Source organism: Pan troglodytes, chromosome 17 (genome assembly GCF_028858775.2).
Source record: "Pan troglodytes isolate AG18354 chromosome 17, NHGRI_mPanTro3-v2.0_pri, whole genome shotgun sequence".
Taxonomy (NCBI): Eukaryota; Metazoa; Chordata; class Mammalia; order Primates; family Hominidae; genus Pan; species Pan troglodytes.
In genome coordinates, this window is record NC_072415.2 from 73,565,490 (window position 1) to 73,588,223 (window position 22,734).

General features: G+C 36.2%; 1 protein-coding gene across 1 annotated transcript in view; it reads left to right on the forward strand.

Moving 5' to 3' along the window:
• The window catches only part of SERPINB12 (serpin family B member 12), a 50,727-nt gene that overhangs the window by 8,460 nt on the left and 19,533 nt on the right, over positions 1-22,734 (forward strand). The window contains exon 3 of the mRNA XM_016933234.4: positions 7,467-7,510. The gene's annotated coding sequence lies outside the window, so the exon portion shown is untranslated. The remainder of the gene's footprint in view (positions 1-7,466; positions 7,511-22,734) is intronic.

Genomic DNA, 22,734 nt, shown 5'->3' on the forward strand with positions numbered 1-22,734 from the left:
TGAATTGTGCGAGACCATCTCCAAGTGGTCTTAAATTTTAGTAACAAATTTTCCTTTGTTTGCTGGTCTGGTTTGCTTGACTAGTCAATGCAGGCAGGGAAGCATTTTATAAAAATGTATTTGCTTTTTTTTTATGGCAGACCAAGTAAATTTTATGCTGGACAGAGATATATTATAGCTCTGAGCTCAAGATATTGACCTGTTTGACCTGGAAGCTTTTCATAAGAACATTTATCTAGTTCTTTCCTTTCAGACTATCAATCCTTCAAATAACATTTCCATTACTCTAAGTGATTATTAGACAGTCAAATCCAAATTTACATTAAAAGGGATGACTCCTTAAGAGGCTGTCATTGAGAATGGTCTTCTGGTGGGGGAAGTGGAAGTTGAGAGAAAGATTGCATGGACCTTTTGCTTTTGTGGCAATATTTTTTTTCCAGTGAGCTGCTTTTTTATACTGGGAGCTTCTATCTGTTGTAATTGAAGTTTAAGGGTTTTAGTGGTTTTCTTTGTAGTAGCTTCCTCAAGAGTGTAGGCAAGTTGATTTGCTAAATTAATTAGATAGGGAGTGGGCATAGTTTCCCATTCTGTGTGAACTCCTTTAACAAACTGGGAAAGTTTTTAAGAAAGGCAATTCACAAACATAGAATTAAAATTACTCAAGTAGAATCAACATCAATAGGTAATTGATATGGTTTGGCTGTGTCCCCACTCAAATCTCATCTTGAATTCCCATGTGTTGTGGGAGGGATCTGGTGAGAGGTAATTGAATCATGGGGGCAGGTCTTTCCCATGCTGTTCTCATGATAGTGAATAAGTCTCATGAGATCTGATGAGTTTCCCTGCACAAGCTCATTCTTTGCCTATTGCCACGTAAGACGTGGCTTGCTCCTTCTTGCCTTCCACCATGATTGTGAGGCCTTCCCAGCCACATGGAACTTTAAGTCTATTAAACCTCTTTTTCTTTATAAATTACCCCATCTTGGGTATATCTTTATTAGCCCCATAAAAATGGACTAATACAGTAATCGAGAATTAGCTAGGAAACTTCTAAAAAAATAAGTTTAGGGAGTTTGAATGATCTTTTTAATAGCCACAAATTATCCTTGGTGTAATTTGTCCATTGATTAAAATTATATACAAGAATGGACCATAAATTTTGAACAGATAGCTGGCTGGAGTCACAGAAAGGTTGGCATGCCTCAAGATTTGAGAATCCCATTTCATTTCTTAATGTTTGAGAGCAATAAATAAATAAATAAATAAATAAATAAATAAATCCTATAAATCCTATCAGGCCATGTCAGGGGTTTGGACTAATGTTTTAGATGGTGGATACTGCCCTAGTGTCTTTTAATTTTGGCCATCTTGTGCCTACCATATGGAATGTTCATTTTTACTTTTGGGAGATGTTCAGAAATGAGGTAAGGGGAAAAAAGTAAAATAGCCAGATAGTTTACAGACATGTGTAGCCAAACCAAGATGAAATCAAAGAGTGCTCACAAAAATTTTAGGCCAGGCACGCGGACCAAACAAAAATAACTTAGGCATGTAAAAAGATCCCAAACTGAATTCACCAGAAAAAAATGAGGTCCTCACAAATGGAATGTAAATTCAGTAGAAGCTAGAGTACTCTCCAAAAGGACACTTGTCTTTATATCAGAAAGGGCTTGCCAAAAAAGACTTTATAGTCTCAAGAGGGATGCAGGGTCCTTCATTTAAGGCAGTCTTATACCAAAAGAGAAGATCCCAAATAAAGTCAAAAGAACTCATCAAAAGGAGGGAGTGCAAGAATCAGAGAGGAGATTCATCAGGGTAGAAAAGGCAACTCCTGGAAGTAGATAGTGCAAAGGGCTCTGCTGGGACCACACTCAATTCCAGGGGCCATTGATCCATGTGAGGTGAGCTCACTCTATCCTTCTGGACACTATGATGTCAAACTAAATAACAAACAGAGAGGAAAATTCTCTAAATAAAAATATTTATTCAGGAGTAGCATTGCAATGGGAATACATGTGTCTTAGTAAATTATATGTGTATTCAAAGAGGTTCAGGCAAGGGGAAGTTTCTGAAGGCAAAACAAGGAGGATTATGTAAGTTGCCTTGAGTCCGTTATCTTTGGCTACAAGAATCAATAGCAAGGATGGCATCAGTCCAAGGTTGGTCAGGCGGTTGCTGGACAGATGCCCCCAACGAAGTGTTTTCTAAGGTTTTGATGGCCTGTATGCACAGCTGTGGTTTTGGAGAGTCTTTGGTGATAGTTCTTGTTATCAGGCATATGTGTGTGAGAACCTATCTTCATGGCTTTCCCAGGCTGCGTTTTGTCAGGGATTGGTACAGGTGACTCCATTTTGATTCTGACAACTTTCACAGATAAAAGCCAGCTTGGAGTAAATAGATTGAATTCAGTTTGGATGTGCTAGGTTTGATGTGTTGACAGTTTTCTACTGGCCCAGATGTCAGCACTTCATTTAAAATCATGTATTGGAATATTCTTTCATAACTTTACTGCATAAACTGGTGGAGTGCTGTGTATGTGTGTGTGTGTATGTGTGTGTGTGTGTGTGTGTGTGTACCTGTATGTATAGTTTGGGGTGGGAGATGTGTTTAAACCAGTGAAACGTAATTATGCCAATTAAAAAATAAAATAATTTATCATTTAAAAACTGATGTTTTGTGTATTGATTGGGGCACAAGACTAGGTTCCTTTTTTCTACTCTGTTCGAATTAAAGAACTCTTATTAGTCATCTTACTTGTTATGTAATGTTTTTCTTCCCTTTTTCAGAAACTCCTTCCCATGACAATTAAAAAACCTACAAGATGCATACTTGCTCCCAGGAATCATTGTGATTACTAGAATACTATAATATTGAGGAAAAAAAGCTATCTAAGTCTGTGGAGGGGGTCTCATTCTATTGCTGTGGTCACTGTCCCTGTTCAAACACAGGCACGAGGTACATGACTTCCTTCATTGGTAAATGATCTGGGTGACCTGGGTATGTAATGTCCCAGCCAGGTTGCTCTTCAGTGGTAGGGCATCCCTGTCCACTGAAGCAAAGCTCTTTGGTGACCTAAGGCTGAAGCCAGTATTGCTGGCACAAGGATAGTGTTTTGAGGATAGGGTGGGAGATGTCTTTGCCCTGATTAGTATTCTCAGTTACAGAAAGACCACACCACCATAGGCCTGGACTCTCTACAGTTACACTGCCATTTTGGTGCTGATGTTTGTTAATGTATACACACTTGCAGCCATTTTTCTAAGGAATGCCACATGATGCCCAGGTCTAGACCCACCTTCCCCCCAAACTTCCATATCTCAGCTTTTGAAGCAGAGGAAGAACTTCCTTCCATTGGATTCAGGGCTTGCTTCTACTTCTTGACCTAGAATGATACTTCTTTAAACGACTGTTGGAATCAATCAAAACAATAGATGAAAGTCAGGCGGCTGTCCCATTGCTGCCTTGAAGAGATGTCTTACTTTCAGAGTTGCCTCAATGCCCAATGTCAAGTTATGCTAGACAACATAATCAGGCCGTGAGTACTTATCAGATGCCCACAGATGGTGTAATACATGGTGCTCACACACTCAGGCCCTCCTTCAAGGATTTATAGGTGATAAGTACATAATTAAGTGAAGTATGTCACAGAGAGGCAGTAATTACAACCGTATCTTTAAAAGGGAGGGGAAGGTTAGAGAGGGGGAGAACGAATTGGGAAAACCTAACCAAGGTGGCCGACTTTGAACCATTCAGAAACTCAGTTTCATATTTAATAAACACTTACTGACTGGCTACTAAGTGCCAGGCACTTCCACATAATTATTTTTGCTCTAAGAAGTATAATTAATCCTCAAGTGTATGCAGCATGGCTTGAAAAAAACAATTCTTTAAAATCATAGAGTTCCTCAAGGCCCAATAGACCTAAATCTTTCATTACAACATTGTAGCCTGAAGAGTGTAGCCTGCTTGCTTAAATGTGCAGGAGTTTGCCAAACCCCAGATGCTCAAGAGAACTCAATGAGCAATTGTTGAAAATTATGAATCCATACACAAAAATGGATGAAGAGTTCACTTGGGTCATTTAATTTTCTCTTTCTTTATAGATCCTGAGATCACTAAGCTTGAGTTGCTGTGGCCTTTCTTAAATTGTAGTCAACATTTGGATTACTAATTTGTGCCAACTTCACAGGGAGGTACAAGAAACGTCAAAGACCTGGGCCACGTCTGTGTTTCTCAAATATTCAGGGATGGACCACAGAGCAATTTTTACTATCAAACTCAAATAGCATTGTTCTTTGGATGTAAATACAGGCAAATAGTTTTTGAGGCAGTAAAGATTTAAGAGTAGGAAAGATACGGGTTTGAGTTACCCTATTTAGAGTTCAGAGACCTCAGCAAGTCACTTCACCTCTCTGAGTTTCCATTTCCTAATCAGTAAAATTGAGATAATATTCCCTGTCTCCTACTGAGGGTTAAGTGACATAAACTAATAAAATACTCAGTTTAGTGCCTGGCAATAGTAAATATTCAACAAATATTTGTTACTTGTTTTTCCATTCTCCTAAATTAAATATCATCTTATACCTAGTCCTAATATAGATAACTTGCAACAAATGCCAAAGGTTTAAGACATTATTTCAATGAAATAATTTTATTTATTAACGTTTCATTTATGTGATTTGGGGAAATGCTGTTATTTAAATATGGTTGAGGAAAATTTTAATCCAAACTGTGGCACCCAGGGCATTGTGAGATCATGGCTTGAGCCCCTCTAGCCAGTATGGTTTAGGGATGACTGTTACTTCTGATAATAAGGTAACCATGTAATCACATAATTCCCACTGATTTAAATAGTTATTTCCAAGATCTTGGGAAATAGGATCATTGGGCATTTCCAAGATCTTAGGAATAGTATCATTGTATTAATACAAACCTATCAGATGGATTTCAAGACCACTTGGACTGTAGCTCATACTTTTGCCTCCTTGTACCTTATTTTCTACTAGGAAAGACTGAAGACATCCTTTCAGTGGTAGACACCCTACACAGATATAGGACACAATCATACATTTTAGTTCAAGAGACTCAGGGGTTGCTTATCTCCAGCCTTGTACTTACAGTTGCTAAGACCCTGACATCCTCTTTCACATGGTTGAAAATACTCCCCATCGATATTTTAATGGTTGTCCATCAAGGCCAGGGACATCTAGAGAAGGCCACGTAGGTTATAGTAAGTTTTCACTTATCACTAGTTTATCACACCAGCTAGTTGACATCTTCCACTTCTGTGGGAGTGAGGCAGAGGTCAGTTTCTGGTTGGGGCCTGAATGTTGGGGGTTTGGGGTACAGCAAGAGAATGCTGATTAAGGAAGTGGGTATTATGTGATGTAGCCCTGGACTGTATGTCTATAGGAGCAGTGGGGATTTTAGAGGAGGAGATGAAAGTTTTGGACAGATTTTACCTACTCTACGGTTTTGTCTTACTTGCTCTGACTCATCTTCAAGAGCAGGTTGTTTGAGATTAAACAGGTTGTCTCTATGGTAGATGCAAATGATTCTTGAAGTTCAGTAGGAGTTTGCTGAGGGGTTGCTAACCTCTCAGGGTGTGTCCACAGATCAGGTGGTACTAATTCTGGCTTCTGAGTGATGTTTGATGAATATAATTGAAAAGTAAGGAAAACAACAACAGCAGCAGAAGCAAACCCCATCACCATTCTTGTTTTTAGACCAGAATATGTTTGTAGTGGGTTCCTATACCTAACAGGTAATAGAAGCTTTTTATTATGTAAATCTTTGGTACCTAGTAAGTACTCCTTTCATGTTTCTTCTTCTTTTTTTTTGAGACAGAATCTTGCTCTGTTGTCCAGGCTGGAGTGCAGTGGCGCAATCTCAGCTCACAGCAACTCCACCTCCCGGGTTCTAGGGATTCTCCTGCCTCATCCTCCTGAATAGCTGGGATTACAGGTGCCCACCACCATGCCTGGCTAATTCTTGTATTTTTAGTAGAGACGGGGTTTCACCATGTTGGCCAGGCTGGTCTGGAACCCCTGACCTCGTGATCCGCCCACCTTGGCCTCCCAAAATATTGGGATTACAGGCATGAGCCACCACGCCCGGCCTCATATTTCTTAATGAATGAATTGAACTTAAGTTCTGGTGGTTGGGAATGTGTAAGAAGGTTGAATCCTGAGTATGATATTCAATCAGATCTTTCAACCTTGACAATTTGATATGATTACCAGTTAGTCCACTGTCCTCCCATACAATTCTCATGTGAACAAATATGGCACCCAATTACACTTAATGCCGAGTCTGAAATTATAGAAGAGCAGAGCTGAGAGCAGTCTTAGAGTTTCATTTATCCAACCCCTTAATTTTGCAGATAATGGAACAGAGGCATAGTTTTAATCCTTTTGAAAACACGTTAATCCAGATTCCCTCCTGACTGTAATGAATAGGTGCTGATATCTTTCACTGCTGACCCAGAGCCAGGATTTTAGAGATTAGTTTGCACAACACTATCTATAATAGAATATTTGTAACTCTGGCATTTTCCCACCTCCCTTTATGTGTACCCTCCCACCTCTTGAACTTTCATCGCCAAAGGAATACATCTACAAGCTTAGAATTACAGAAATCCACATGTGCATGTGGGAAATAAACATATTTGGAGAAGGGGAGATTTTTTTCCATCCCTCATATTTTCCTAGATGTAAACTTTTTGAAATTTTCGGGCTGAGATATAGGCATAGTTAAAGAGAATTACTGACTAAATGGGAATAGGTTGAATTCTTCAAGAATGTATATCATCTCCAGAGAACAAATCTGTTTTGTGAGGTAGTTTTGGGATGCACAAACACTGCTTTGGGTAGAGTTTGAAATCACAATGACACATCCTACTGCTTCCAGTCTTACTTGTCCTAGACTTGATTCTGGCTTGTTTTATGGCATGATTTTAAAAATTGATCCCTGTCACTCAACTCACAGGCCTTGGTGAAAAATTCCTCACCAATATTTTTAAATTAATGTGGCTTCACTGACAGTCTTAGAATCTAAAAATGAAGAACACACTCATCAAAAGCAATTGTAAGGCTGTAGCAATTGATAGTCTGTTTTATAAGGAGACAACACATTAAAAAACAAAACAAAACAAAAAAACACCCAACAATTATCTGTGGGTACTTGTGGGGAGTTACTAAAGTTAAAGGGCCCTGAATTTGTCAGCTATGTCCTTGCTGCCTTATTGTATTATTTATCACACAAAAGGACCAGATTTTCTGAATCTGAATTACTTAGTACTCATACAATTGTTTTATGAACTTTTCATGAACCGGCATGATATTGGCCAGCACAGAAAAGCTAGACTCTGCTGATACAGATTGTAGACTTGATTTCTGAGGCTTTAATCTAGTGGAACGTGGAAACAACCTGAAATTCACAAACTTTTTTTTCTTTTTTCCTGGTAGAAAGAATAGATGCTTAGGAGAAACCGGATCAAGCAGACTCCCTGGTAATTTGTACTCATTTCCATTCTAATATAGTTTCTCTGTAGTCATCAGTACTTGTTTTATGAGTTGCTTTTCCAGTAGTGGTGACACTTTGCAATAACACATTTGTCTTTGTGGCTTCTGGTATAATGATTGGGTGGAGGAGGAAGCTGTTTGCCTGTGATCGAACCTATTTGGAAATTGAAACTGCAGAACATGGTCTCATTCACAACACATTATGACCAACAAAAGAGTGCAGACCACAGGCACGTATGCATGTGGAACACCCTTAGATTTACCATGAGCAGAGTAAATGTCTCAAAGGAAGAATATTTTTCTTAAAATATTTTAGATGAGAGATGGAAAGCAAAATATAGACAAACTATGCTCAGTCAGAATGTTGCTAATGGTTTATGGATTTTTCAGAACAGTTTTCCAGGTTACCAACTAATAAATATAGAGAGAATACTGGTTAGAAAATAACTTTTAAAACATTATGGTAGTCATTGATTCAAGCAAAAATCATTAGTGGATGCTAACATTTGAAAATGTTTGATGAGGGCAAGCATAGCTACAGTCTCAAAATATCTCCCTCCTTTGTATTTATCCAATAAAAGGGGCAGTAATAACTTTACAATGGAGAAATCTACAAGACATCACCCAACCAAATGATCAAAAGTAGAATGATCAAAGGTAGAATGGGAAAAAGGAATATGATATGCCTCCCGAGGTGATGCCCTGAGAAAGCTTAGGCATTGTGCTTGCCAAAAATGTGTAACTCGAATCTAATCATGAGGAAACTTAAAAATAATACCCCAAACTAAGGGACATTTTATAAAATAACTGGCCCTTACTCGTCAAAATGTTAATTCCATGAAAGTCAAAGAAAGGCACAGAAACTTCCCTAGATTAGAAGACAAAAAAGATGTGACAACTAAATGCAATGTGCAATCCTGGGTTGGATCCTGGACTGAGAAAACTGGACATAAAAGACATTTTTGGGATAACTGGTGACATTGGAATATGAACTATGGACTGTGGATTATGTTACATTTCCAGATTTCAGTACCTGTGCTATGGTTAGGTAAGAGCATGCCATTTTCCTTAGGAAATGAATGACAAAATATTTAGAGCTAATAGACATGATGTATGCAACTTATTCATCAGTAGTTCTGAATACATATATAAATATACACACACACATATATACACACATACACATGCATATATATATGTATTCACGACCATTGATGAATAAGTTACATAGATGTGTGTGTATATATATGTATTCAGAACTATTGATGAATAAGTTGCTATATATGTGTGTATATATATTTTCTATGTATAATATTTATATGTATTCAGAACATATAAATATCGTATATATAGGGAGAATTGTAAAACAAATGAGACAAAATGTTAATAATTGGTAAATCTTGATAAATGGTATATATAGTTCTTTTAAGTATTCCCACAACATTCTATACATTTGAAATTAATTACAAGCAAAAATAAAAAAGAAACAGTTCTTTCAAAAAAGTCATAAAGAAAAAGACAGACTTGATTTAATAAAAATTAAAATCATACATTTTGAAAGAAATAACCGTATTTAAATGTCAAACGACAAAAATGGAAGAACATTTACAATAGGTACAGTTAATATTTATAACAACAAAAGAGAATGTATGAATCAATAAGAAAATATGAATTACTCAATTTTGAAAATTATTAATGGATAGAAAGACACAGAAAAAGAAATAACCTACAATTGCCAATGAATATGATTAGATGCTTAACTTATAACTAATAAAAAATGCAAAATAAAACATGGTGATTCCACTTTTTGCCATTTTTGGCAAATTTATAGGAATTGATATTAGAAGAAATTGTCTTTCTTATAGAGAGAAGAGGACTTCCTTTTTTCTATTCTCATGAAAGAAGCACAGATTGACTAAAAATTCCTCTCTTTCCATTCCCCATCCATTTCACCCAATGAGGATTGGTTAGATTGGACAGAATGATGATCTCCATTGGTCTAAAATAACTAATCTCTGTTGAGAGCATTTGTGTGCTAGGTACTACATGGTGTATTTTATATACATAAATTATTTCACTCACCTATCACAATAATTTGTATTACAAATAATAATAGCATTATTTTATAAATGTTTTAACTTTATCACATATATAAACTAATTAGATGGTAAGAGAAGCAATGCCAATCAAAGGAGGAGTTGGTAATTCATATAGTGCTGGGAACATTGGCTGGGTATTTAGGGGAAACAATTTATTTAAATCCCTACCTCACATCATAGACCAAAATAAATTCTGTAGACTAAAAATAAAGTTAAAAATAAAACCTAGAAGAAACTGAAGATGAATAACTATCTACTCTCTGGAAGTGGAACAACTATGTAAATATAAAATAATTAAATACATTACCAAGAAAAGATTAAATTTATCACATGAAAACCTATGTTTATCAGAATCAACTAGTACATATCTACATCATGGACTGATTGCCAGCAATGGTTTGTTTGGAGACAGCTAGGGCCCTGTAAAGAAATGGCCTGCAGAGATTGCAGGTTGGCACCAGGTGCACTCTGTGTCTCTCCTAATAAGCTACATGTTCCTCCAGGGAAGCTACTGTGTTCCTCTGACCTGTGTGTTTCTAGTTTCTTGCACTGCACCTAGTACACCTTGTGCATTGTGTTTTCTCTTTTGGTAAATCGAGTAAAGGAAAGAATGTATTCAGGTGTGGCCATAGGAGAATGATAGAAAAGCACAAAGGCATGTTCCTAGACTGACGACATACCAGGGGTAATGATAGAGTTGGAACAGTTTTATGCTTGAAAGATATTTGATTTAATTCTACACCCATATTTCTACATTTGTTAGGAGTGTGGATAAATTATATGAATATTCTTTCATGCCCAATAAATTGTTATTGGAAGCTTGGGAGATGAAAACAAATCAGTAGAACTCTGACTTTCTAGGGAGGCAACTACAACAATCAAGCCCGAGTTTTAACACTACCTGAATGAAATCTTACCATATGGAATCTCTCTTGTGCATGGTTTGAAAAAACTCATAAAGGTTGTCACATTTATTAATTTACACTTAATGACTAATCTTCGGAAACCATTTAATTACTATTATTTAAAAATAGCATTAAGTCTTTGCACTTGGAGATGAGGTTTAGAGCCTGAGGGAGCACATTTGGATCAGTTGAGAGTAGGTGGGACAGGTATGAGACTGTGGTGGGATGAAGGCTATGGATGAGGCTTTTCTAATATATAGGAGAAATTCCACCAGATGCAAATTTCGGATCTGTCTTATTCACTTCTAGATGCATCTACCATAGTATTTAATAGGTGCTCAATGATTATTTGTTGAATGATAACTGAGTGTAAAAATAACATGGAAATAAGATATGAAAGTATGGAAGAACTTTAGGCACCAGGACTTCTGCTGGAAACCTTGATCTGTTGAAAGCAACATGTCTAGCACTTTTCCTAGAAAACTACTTTATTAAAATATAATTCACATGCAATAAAATTCACCCTTTTAAAGTGTGTAACTCAGTGATTTTAAATAAATTTACAGAGTTGTACAGCCATAACCACAATAAATTTTAGAACATTTTCATCATCCCTAAACAAAACTCTCTATATTAGCAGTCCTCATTACCCTTCCCTCTAATCCTGGCAACCACAATAATCTACTTTCTCTCTTTATGGATTTGCCTATTCTGGATATTCATGTAAATGAGATTGTAAAATATGTGGTCTTTTGTGACTTGCTTCTTTCACTTAGCATAATGTTTTCAAGGTTCATGTATGTGGTAGCATGTATTAATACTTCATATTTTTAAAGGCCAAATAATATTCCATTGTGTGACTATACTACATTTTGCTTATCTATTTGACAGTTGATGGACATTTGAGTTGTTTTTTCTTTTTGGCTACTATGATTAATATTGCTATGAACATTTGCGTACAAGCTTTTGTGTGGACATAGGTTTTCATTTCTCTTAGGTTTATACCTATGAGTGGAATTGCTGGATCATGTAGTAACTCAATGTTTAGCATTTTCAGGAACTGCCAGACTGTTTTCCAAAGTGGCTGCATCATTTTACATTTCCACCAGCTATATATGATGGTTCCAATTTTTCCACATCTTTACCAAGACTTGTTATTGTCTGTTTTTAAATTATAACCATCCCAGTGTGTATAAAGCAGTATCTCACTGTAGTTTTATTTTGCATTTCCCTAACAAGTAATAATATTGGTCATTTAAAAATGGTGAATGGGAGTGGTGGCTCATGCCTGTAGTGAATTCTCCTTGAAAATTTCCCCTTTGTTTCTGGCCAATATTTAAATGATGGGGATCCACCTGGGATGGCTGAGACCACCAACCTTTCTCTCTATGAGAAGAGAATGAAGGTTGCTCCCTGACCAGGGTTATTTCCTCTCTCCAACACTGTTTTCCCTTTATCACCATGACTCTTGAGGTCTCCAGTAGCTATCATTGGCAACCATAGCCAAGGCCCTCCCAAAGGCTCAGTCAGAATGGATAGGGGGTGTGAAAAAAGAAAGCATGGTCTCTATATTCCTGTCCAACTTTTCAGTAATTCTAAAAGTGTGCTAAAGAAAATAAGTCTATTCCACTCCCCCATGTCCCCTGAAATAACAGAAGCAAAATGCACAAAATTTCCATACTTTTTCAGCAAAGCTGAATGAGCACCAGGAGGTGCTGCATGTCCCGGTGCTTTAATCCCCATTTCTCCAGAAGTAGGAAGAGAAGGTTCTAGATATATGAGATAGGGATATGGGAGGATTGTTTCTTGGGTCTCGGTCAAGGAATTAATGTCTGTTCTCTCAATTTATCAATCTATTACCTCCACTCATCAGGTGCCCCCCACCCCACCCCGCCTGCTTTCAAAACAAAACAAAACAAAAGCAACAGCAAAATCTTGTCATTCTTTGTGGGCACATACACCATGTCTGGCATGGTGGGGTTTGTCTAAAATGAGTTATATTCCTCAAGCACACTGGGAGGTATGATATGGGGCCATTACCCTCCCAGAAACCCTCCTGATAGAAGGGAGAACCAGCTGGGCATTATTTCCATGTATGTTGTTTCTTTTAGATTCTATTTTGTGCACAACTTTTACAAAATAAATTAAGTTTTTGAGGGTGGTCTTCTTTCTAAGTTTTTCAATGGTGTGTCCTATAGAAGTCATTGCTGGGTGCCACTGGAGACACTTAGTACATGGACATAGAGAATTCCAATTGGGTGCTAGAGTCACAGGGAAAATAACACAAGAAAGGTAGGCTCCAACTTGTCTTTGGTGTTCCCCTAAGAATACTGAGAAAATTAGGTGGTTACACCCTGTTTCCACTCCATGGTGAGAGACTAGTCTTGAAGGATGCTTAAAACTGGGCTCAAAAGAATTGTAGAATGTCTAAATAGTCACTTGTCTGATTGTGCAAATGAGTGATTTATGTTAGAGGAGTTGTACAAAATGCTGATCTTTTTCTTTCCTCTCCTGAAGAGAGTGGAGGTTGGTTACTAGGTTTTAGGAGAGGAAAATGGGATGAAAAACAAAATAGTGCAAAGGCAGTACATTCCATGCATTGCTGATGGGATCTCCCTGGAGTACAATTCAACACGATGCATTCCAGCTTAAAAATGTTCATGCATTTTTATCCTGTAATTCGACACCTAGATATTCTATGCTAAGGAAATCATCTGAGATTCAGATAAACTCTTAAAATCCCACTGCTGATGGGATCTCCCTTAAGTACAATTTGACACAATGCATTCCAGCTTAAAAATGCTCATGCATTTTCTCCAGTAATTCAGGACCTAGATATTCTATGGCAAGGAAGTAATCTGAGATTCAGACAAACTGTTAAATCCCACTGCTGGTGGGATTTCTCTGGAGTAAAATTCAACATGATGCATTCAAACTTAAAAATGTTAATGCATTTTTATCCAGTAATTTAACACCTTGATATTCTATGCTCAGGAGATCATCTGATATTCAGATAAATGTGTTAAAACCAGATATTTTTAATAAAACTTTGTATATAAATTAGAAATCACTTAAATGTTTAATTAATAGGAGAATGGATGTCATTAACATAGTCACTCAAATAATTCTTATGATTGGAATTTTAAAATATGAAGAAATATCTAGGTTTAAGTATTAAATGTTAAAAGGACACAAAATTACAAATTAGTATGAGCTCAGCTGTGTATAAAGTGTGTGTAGAGAAAAGGAAATTGTGGATTTTGATGGGCTTACAAATTATCTTTACTTTTCTTTACGTTTTCAGTATTTTTAATATTGAAACATTTTCTCAAATGACATGTACTATTTAAAATTCATTTGCACTCAACTACCCCAAATTTTCTACCATCTCCCTAATTCAAAACTTTTATTGCTTTGACAATTATATTCTCAATTATACGATTATTCTGTGGGTTAAAGCTGGTTCATGGGAACCCAATTTCATGTTTGCAAGTTGCATGCCACTCGTTCCCTCAGATTCTCTTATCACCTGGTTTATAGGTTAGGCATTCACAACTTTAACACCCACAGCACCATAGGGCTTTCTCATGTAGTGGGGTAGGGTCTTCATTTTTAATATCATTGCAGACAGTGTGTGCTCCCCAAGTTATGATCCTCACTCAATCATGATGCAGGATGGGTTTTTGTAGATCTTGAGTGTACTGTCCTAAAGTTACACTTAGAGACAGGAGCCTCAAGAGGAGGAGGCTTTTTGTGGAAATCCAAGGGCATGGCTTTGCTTTAAGACTGCAAATTGAACTAAATGCCCTCAAAATATCTCAGAAAACCTCCAAGCATGCGTTATTTTTCTTAACCAAATATGAACCACGTTTTGAAAACGAGCTGATGTTGTTCTATGATGATAGGTAATATCTAGTGAGTTTTGCAGGTGAATGAAGTCTTCTGAGGTATTTGTACTGAGAGAGGTAGAGGGAGAAAGAGACAAGGAAATGGGATGGGGTGGGACAGAGGCAAATGGGGATGGAGGAGATGAGGAAGACAGAGGTGAAGAGAAGGAACAGAGACAGAAGGGAAGAGGGGAGAGACACCTTTTGTTTATTTGCTAGGTACAGTCTGAGATGCCAGAAGAAAAAATAATAACTGGTGAGGATGCTCAGGAAATTATCCTAGACAGCTGTGGAGTTGCAGTCATGATAGAGTAGCTAATAACAGTTGATAATACCTGAAAAGTCTAGCCTCACACTTGACTGAGAGCCTCACAGTTCTGTCACTACTCAATTCATTTGATGGTGTGCATTGGGATAGGCAATGAAAAATATTCCGCTTGGGTTTTGTGTATTGTTATAAATTATGAACTCATGTGTTACACAGCGACTGGAGGGCTCTGTAAGTTGTTTAGGGAGAATAAGGGACAGAGATATGACACTTCCTCTTTACTAAGGCTCTAACCCCTAACCTGTGTTTTTCCCACTGTTCCCCTCTAAAGGAGAGGCCCTCATGGTGGGACGGTTTGCTCTAAAGGAGTGATAATGTAGAGATAATCACTTTAACTTAAAATTCATTGAATTGATGGCCATAAATGCATGTCTTATTTTCCCCTTCATATGTTAATTGTCCTGATTCACAAACCTGTATTTAAAGTGACAGAATAGCTTGCTCAATGCCTCTCCTTATAAGTTTTCACAGGCTGTAGGACTTGCCTGGTTCCTCCTCTGCTAGATTGATTTTTAAATTGACTTTATCAGAGCACAGACCTTAGCTGGGGACGGCCCTCACTGGCTTCCAGGTATGTGCTGGGAAGTGGACAAGCTACTGTTGGTAGAGATGCCTCTGGGGGCTAGTTGTCCTGGTAGTGAAGCTATATGTGTTGCAGGTCTTCATTCTTGGGATCAGAGAGTCAGGGAGGTGCTAACGTTATTTTGCTACTTTCTCTTTTTAAAACTTTTATTTTAGGTCTGGGTGTATGTGTGCAGGTTTGTTATATAGGTAAATTGCATGCCAGTGGGGTTTGGTGTACAGATTGTTTTGTCACCCAGGTAATAAGCACAGTACCCAATAGGTAGTTTTTCGATTCTTACCCTTCTCCCATCCTTTACCCTCAAGTAGGTCCCAGTATCTGTTATTCCTTTTTTATGTCCATATGTTCTCAATGTTTAGCTCCCACTTATAAGTTAGAACATGTGGTATTTGTTTTTCTGTTCCTGTGTTAGTTCCCTTAGGATAATAGCCTCCAGCTCCATCCATGTTGCTGCAAAGGACATGATCTTGTTCTTTTTAATGGCTGCACAGTATTCCATGCTGTGTATGTACCACATTTTCTTTATTTAGATCATGCTGCTACTTTCTAGCATTATGATTATGAGCAACTTAAGGCCTTCTCCAAGTCCTTGTTTTCTTATTCGTCATATTGGGATAGTAATGTCTCTCTTCCTGACTTATTAGGAATGAATGAGATAATGGGTATGTAAGGGCCTGTTACATATCAGGTCCTTGAAAAATCTTTATTGTATCTAATTGCAGGTCATCTAGTTGGACTGTAAGCTCCTATTGCATGAGACATCATAAGTGCAGGGACAATGGCAGTCCCCTTTACTAAAGGCTCTAACCCTAACCTGTGCCTTTCCCACTGATCCCTTTGAAAGGAGAGACCCTCGTAGTGGAATGCTTCATTCTGAAGGAGTGATAATGTAGAGATAATCACTTTAATTTAAAGTTCATTGAGTTGATGTATACTCAGTGCCTGACACATTGTAGGCACTTGATAAATAATTGTTCAACAAATGAATGTCTAGGCTGTTATTTTACTGTAATACTGAAGGGCATTAGGGTTTTGCTTAGGGTTAAGATCTAATCAAAACATACATTTTATTTATTTATTTTTATTTTTATTTATTTATTTTTTTTATTGAGACAGAGTCTCACTCTGTTGCCCAGGCTGGAGTGCAGTGGCGTGATCTTGGCTTACAGCAACACCTCTGTCTCCCCAGTTCAAGTGATTCTCCTGCCTCAGCCTCCTGAGGCAGGGATTATAGCCTCCTGCAGCTGGGCTTACAGGCATGCGCCAGGACACCAGGCTAATTTTTGTATTTTTAGTAGAGATGAGGTTTTGCCATGTTGGCCAGGCTGGTCTTGAACTCCTGACCTCAAGTGATCTGCTGGTGTCAGCCTCCTAATGTGCTGGGTTTACAGGTGTGAGCCACTGCGCCCAGGCAAAATGTACATTTTAGATTTAAGAAAATATGTTTCTTGTTAGCATATTACAATATTTATTGTATGTAAATAGAGGTTATATATCTAGGATATAAAAACTTCAAAGGTTTTAAAAACCATGGTATTTCATCATTTAAAGCAGGGATCAGCAAACTTTTCAGTAAGGGGACAGATAGTAAATATTTGCAGCTTTGCAGGCCATGTGATTTCTTCTCCACTACCACTGTTCAACTCTGTCATTGTAGAGCAAAAGCAGCCATAGACAGTAATAAATGAATGGATGTGTTTCGTTCCAATAAAACTTTATTTACAAAAACAGGCAGAGGGCTGGATTTGGCCTGCAGGCTGTAGTTTGTAAGCCATGATTTGAAGGATGAAGTCCTCATTTACAGTTTTGGAAGAAATAGATAACGTTATAAAGATTTGGCTAAGAAATAAAATAAAGCTTTGTGCAATACTAATTCTATGTAATTATATTAAAAACATGAATAGTTGTAAACACATAAGAGCTTGGAAAACCATATTATTATTCTTATTTTTTTAAGGGCGAGAAAATTGAAGTTTTCATGATGTAGTTGCCTGAGGTCTCAGGCTAGTAAGATTCAGCCCAGGGCCTGCTTCTTCTGATTGCAAGTTTACTGCTTTTTCTATGTGTTCTTTGCTGTCTCATAGCTTTGCCTGTCTTTGATCTCTATGTCTCTGTCATATTGGGGTGGACAGCTGACATTTTTTCAATCCTGGAGATGTCAGTTTTGAAGCTGAAAGAACTAAGGGCTTTGGATATCTTAAGAGTGATTGCAAGTTTTGAAATGAGTTTGTGTTTTAGTCTTTATTGTTGTTTTAATAGATTTTTTCCTCTTTTTATGTGTTATAAGACTCTTAAATTTGGAGGATACAAGATAAACATCAGGAAAACTGTCTGCTTTAGATAAAAGATGCATTTTTTCATTAGGTTGAAAGTGTCTATGCTGATATTTTTCCTATAAACATGTTTTCTTTTCTCAATATTGGGTTGTAAAATTAAATGACAAAGAGCCCCTTTGTAATATTTCAAAAATACTGCCTTTATCACTAGGGGAATATTAATCATATCATTTTGCATCATAAACTGGCAAAGACTTTGATTGCTGAATCATTCTGGCCTCCTTAAATTTTTAATTCTAGGCAGAAAAAGGCTAATTGCATTGCTGAAAGATTTATTGATTGGCTCATAATTCTTGCTGAGTTGTAACATACCTAGGAGGAATCATCTAGCTCTATACTTGATGAAGTAAACATTATTTTTACGGCCTGTTGACATAGAACTATTTTTTTTTTTTTTTTTTTTTTTAGCTTGCCTTGAATAGCACTGTCAGGCTAGTTGACCTCCAAAATTCTTTCAAACCCTAGTGTAATTCTCTGGCACTTGAAGTCACGGGTACTAGAGAGGCTCGCTTTCTTCAGTCATTCAGTGATATATTACATGTGTAAAGTACCAAATGCAGCTTGGCATTTAGTAAGTGCTCAAGAAATTCTCCTACCCTTGTTAGTGATTTATCAAGCTACCTTAATGTTTAGCTACATTTAGTGTCAGATTTCATCATCGCTCATTGAGCAATCGCACCACACCAAATTTTTAGGCTTGTAGGGCACAGTCATCTGTAGTTAGATCTTTGTTGAATTATTTAAGAGGATAAACAGATGCAAATCTAGATTAAAGACATTCAAACAAGTTTATACTCTTCTCAGGTACCCAGAAGCCCAGTGAAATTTGAATATTATCCCCCAACAGTAACAGATGTGATACCTACTTCCAGGAAGCCAGGCAAGAACTCATCCTGTTCTGAATATGAATGGTATACCCTTTTGGAAAGGCTATGATGGGCAACATGAAGTAGTAATCAATGACATAAAATATTAAATAATTCACGTGTTAAAATTTTCCAAACTCTTGCAAATCATAACCAATGACTAGACTGGTTTTTAGAATTTTGTGGAAGAATTTAGAAAAAAAAATAATTATTTTCAAATGATCATGTAGTAAAGAAAACTAACAGCACGTTTCTTTTCTATGCTTACTATTGAGAATTCAGAAAAACTCTGGATGCTTAGTCATTAATTTCCACTGGTCAATATCTTATAAAACTTGTTTTATTTATACACTAGCTACATAAGTAGTTTATATTTTCCATAAAGGCCATCTCTCCATTTTAGAAAGTTTTCCTTTGAATTTCTCTACACCTAATGTATTTGTAGGGTCATGGTTCAGATAATATTGTTGTCTGACAACAAGTTAGAAAAGGAAGATAAAGGGCTCAGTAGGAGAACCAGGTCAGAGAGGAGTCCTCGTTTGTCCTTAAGACATGTCAATTCCTGGAGTTTGACTCTTCCTAGCTTTCTCCTAGTTGCTCCACACTTTTTGCCCTATCCACTGACCCTCATGTTTACAGTCAGTAACATAACACGATTGCAGAGTGCTAGAACCAAAAGTAACATCAGAACATGCTTTGGCTAAGTTTAAAAAGTTTTGTGTTTTCAGTTGTAAAATATGTGTGTCAATAATCAAATAATAATTCTCATCCCTACCACACACCTACTGCAGGAAAGCAAAAACTTTGAAGTAGCTTAGAGCACATTTTGCAAATCCTATGTAATAACTTAGAAAGATTTTAGAATAATGCAAAAATTCAAATATAAGAAATCATCCAAGACAATGTGTATATGAAGTAAAATACATTTCTGCTTCATGGTCTTCTAGTATAGAAATTTGAATTGAAAAGTGTGAGCCAAGTATTGTTTTGAGGGCTCTATAAAATTGGAAAGAGCAAAGAAAATATAAGCATATTAAGTTAAATATTCAATGTAGTTAAAAGCATAGCATTTGTTTTAAAAATATATGCCACTCTTTTCTTTTCCCTTTAATCTATCAATGATGATTTTACTCTGGATTCCAAAATGGCACTGGAAAAGTTCCACAGAGGGAGGGGCAAAGTTGATATATTTCCATTCCCGACAGGGTGTGGAGGGAAGCTTACCTGACCAGCTGTTAGCAGCAACTCTGAGGGCAAGAAGGTAAATGCTCGAATTGCCTGATATAATTTTTAACAATGAACACTGAATTGGAAAACCATTTTAAAGGATAGAAACCCAGAGGAGATGTGATTGAAATAGAAGGATATACTTGTTTTTATTAAGTCAAATACTTAAAAAAAGTGAGTTAGTTTTATGATGTTTTGAATTTTCTGCAGATGTGGCAGTCATCACTGGGAGATATTAACAATGCTTGTCACCTCGCTCAGCCCCAACCACCTGGTCAGATGCCTGATGTATATGATTGATTTTTTTAAAATGTAGATGTTTGAATAACTTTTTAAACTTTCACATACTTGACATATTGTATTTTATCTTTTAATGAATTATTTCTGAAACATAAGATGGTATAATATTTAGAATATCTATATTTTAAACAATGTGAGTTAGATTTTTTTTTTTGCACCATAAGTTGGAAAACACTTTCAATGGTATTGTTCACAAGTATTTCTTTGTTTTTAGATATTGGTTATTATTTAGTTTGCTGTAACCTGGTTTGAATATTTGTTCCAGCAGAATAGCATCTATTTGTGTAAAGTTTGAATTTCATTCTTGAGTTGTTAGTAGCTTTGTGGGAATTATAGAAATTATAAGACATGAAATATTTTTGGAGTATAAATATTTTTCTTCCTACTATGTATAGGAAAAAACAGTTTTACTCAGAATATTTTGGGTTGTTAGAATGTCTATCTTGTCTAAACCTTTACATTTTTACTATAAGGGAAAATTGTAATAAATGAACTTTTTCTTATACAGTAAATGAATTTTTTTATATTGCAGTAAGTGAACTTTTTCTTATATAGTAAAAAATTAATAAAAAGCTGATTCTCTTATGCAGAATCTCTGTTAATTACAGCTTCCTGCAGGATATATAAAGTTAATATGAAATGCTAAATAATCTTCTAACATTTCAAACATTAGGATTATCTACAATGAAAAATGGGCAGATGACAGCAAATCAATCCATAAATATTATGAAGGGTTCTCATGTGCTACCATTGTGTTCTTCACGGATGGGTACAAGGATGAATTAAAAACACTGAACCTACCTTCAAGACAATTATGATTTGGAAGTAAAGACATCAGTATAAAAAATAATTACCTTACAGTGTGATAGAGGAGTTAAGGGAAACAAATGCTGTATGGTTATTGTATACAGTGGTGACTAATTAACTCTTTAGAGGGAGAGGTTGGAGGAAAGTGGAAGAAGGTTTTACGTGTGTAACAAAGCCAGAAGGAAAGAAAACAAGCAAAATAGATCATTTGTTGATACCTCAAACACCATAAAAATGGAAAAAAATACCTTTAAAAAATTAAAAATGTTACACATTTCAGATAATCAGTATTTAAAAATGCATCTTCAAAGCTAACAACGTAAGTTAAAATCTTACAGGAAAGATTTTCTTTCTTGTAAAAAATTGAAAGTAGGTGAGGTTTTAAAATTAAGTTGAAAATACATTACTTTCAAGGTTTTGAAGTGATAGAAGAGAGCGCCAGAAAATATTGACAATTTTCAGTAAATAAGAGTAAAAACAATTCTATAATAACAATAAAGAAAATAAAGGAAGGTAAAACAGGGGAAATTTTTTTAAAGAACAAGTTTGAAAAACATAAAATGTTTATATAATATGAAGAGTTCATAATGATCCATAAATAAATGATCAAGACCTCAATAGATAATTGACAGATGAACAAGAGACAGTTAATATGTGAGAATTTATAAAGAGAAAAGAACACATGGAGAAACATTCAAATGTTAGCAAGTATCAATGCCATGTAAATTTAAAAATAATACAATTTTCTTTTTATTTTTTAAGTTATTAAGAATGGCAATAATATCTGAAAAAGGTGATTATGATATAGCAGTTTCATCTGTAACTTTTGGCTGACAGTATGAAAGTTAAAAATCTTTATAATATTTGACCTAGAAATCCCATGTTGAAGAAGATACTCTGAAGAAATAATATGAAGGGAGATAAAAGCTATATTTGTGACAATGTTTATCGTAGAATTATTCATATTAATAAAAACTGGGAAGCTAATTTAAGTATCTAGCAATATGATGTTAGTTTAAACATTTAGATATGTCAGTATAATGAGATATTATAAGGCCATTAAAAGAACATGTATGAAGACAGTATTAGGATAAACACTTAAGATGCAATTTGAAGTGAAAACAAGTGAACATAAAATGTTCATATAAACAGGCACGTACACACACATCAGTGCAGTGATTGAGAGATTGGAAAGCACACGGAAAAATAAAGGCGATTTATTTTTCAGTATTGTGAGGGCAAAATTCCTCATTACTATTATTCTGCCATCTGTATAACAAATTAGACCTTGAGAATAAAATTCCTTCTTCTACTTCATTAGAGGTTAAATCGTGAATCCCTTACTTGGAAAATATTATAGGCAAAAATATGATAGTATTTGTATTGATATAAAATGAATTTTTTTCTTTTTCTTCTGACTAAGAGCTGCTTATCTTCTCTTTCCTATATAGCTATGGTCAGTAGGAGGTGACATTGTGGATAGTACATGGGAGCTATCATGTAAGTCACTCCCAATTAGGCTACGATTGTTTGCAATCTTGAAATCTCAATCTATATTTAGGATACATTTGCACAGATTTCAATGCAATTTGAGAAGGATTTTTTGAGTAAATTTTCAGTCTAGAGAAGCAACCCCCATAGAGATTGTAGGAATCTTTGGAGGACAAACTGGAGCTTGAGAAGTGCCTTCCAGAGAGGGAGTTCACGGCCGTCCTGAGATGGACTCTCAGTGCTAGGAGGTCCTTTCTACAACCAGTGGTCTTGGTAAGAGACACAAACAAGACATGGACCTGCTGGTGGCATCTGCATCCCATAGAGCCACATGGTGGTCACTCAGGACACGGCCTTTTTGAGCACAAGTGTTATCTGCTCC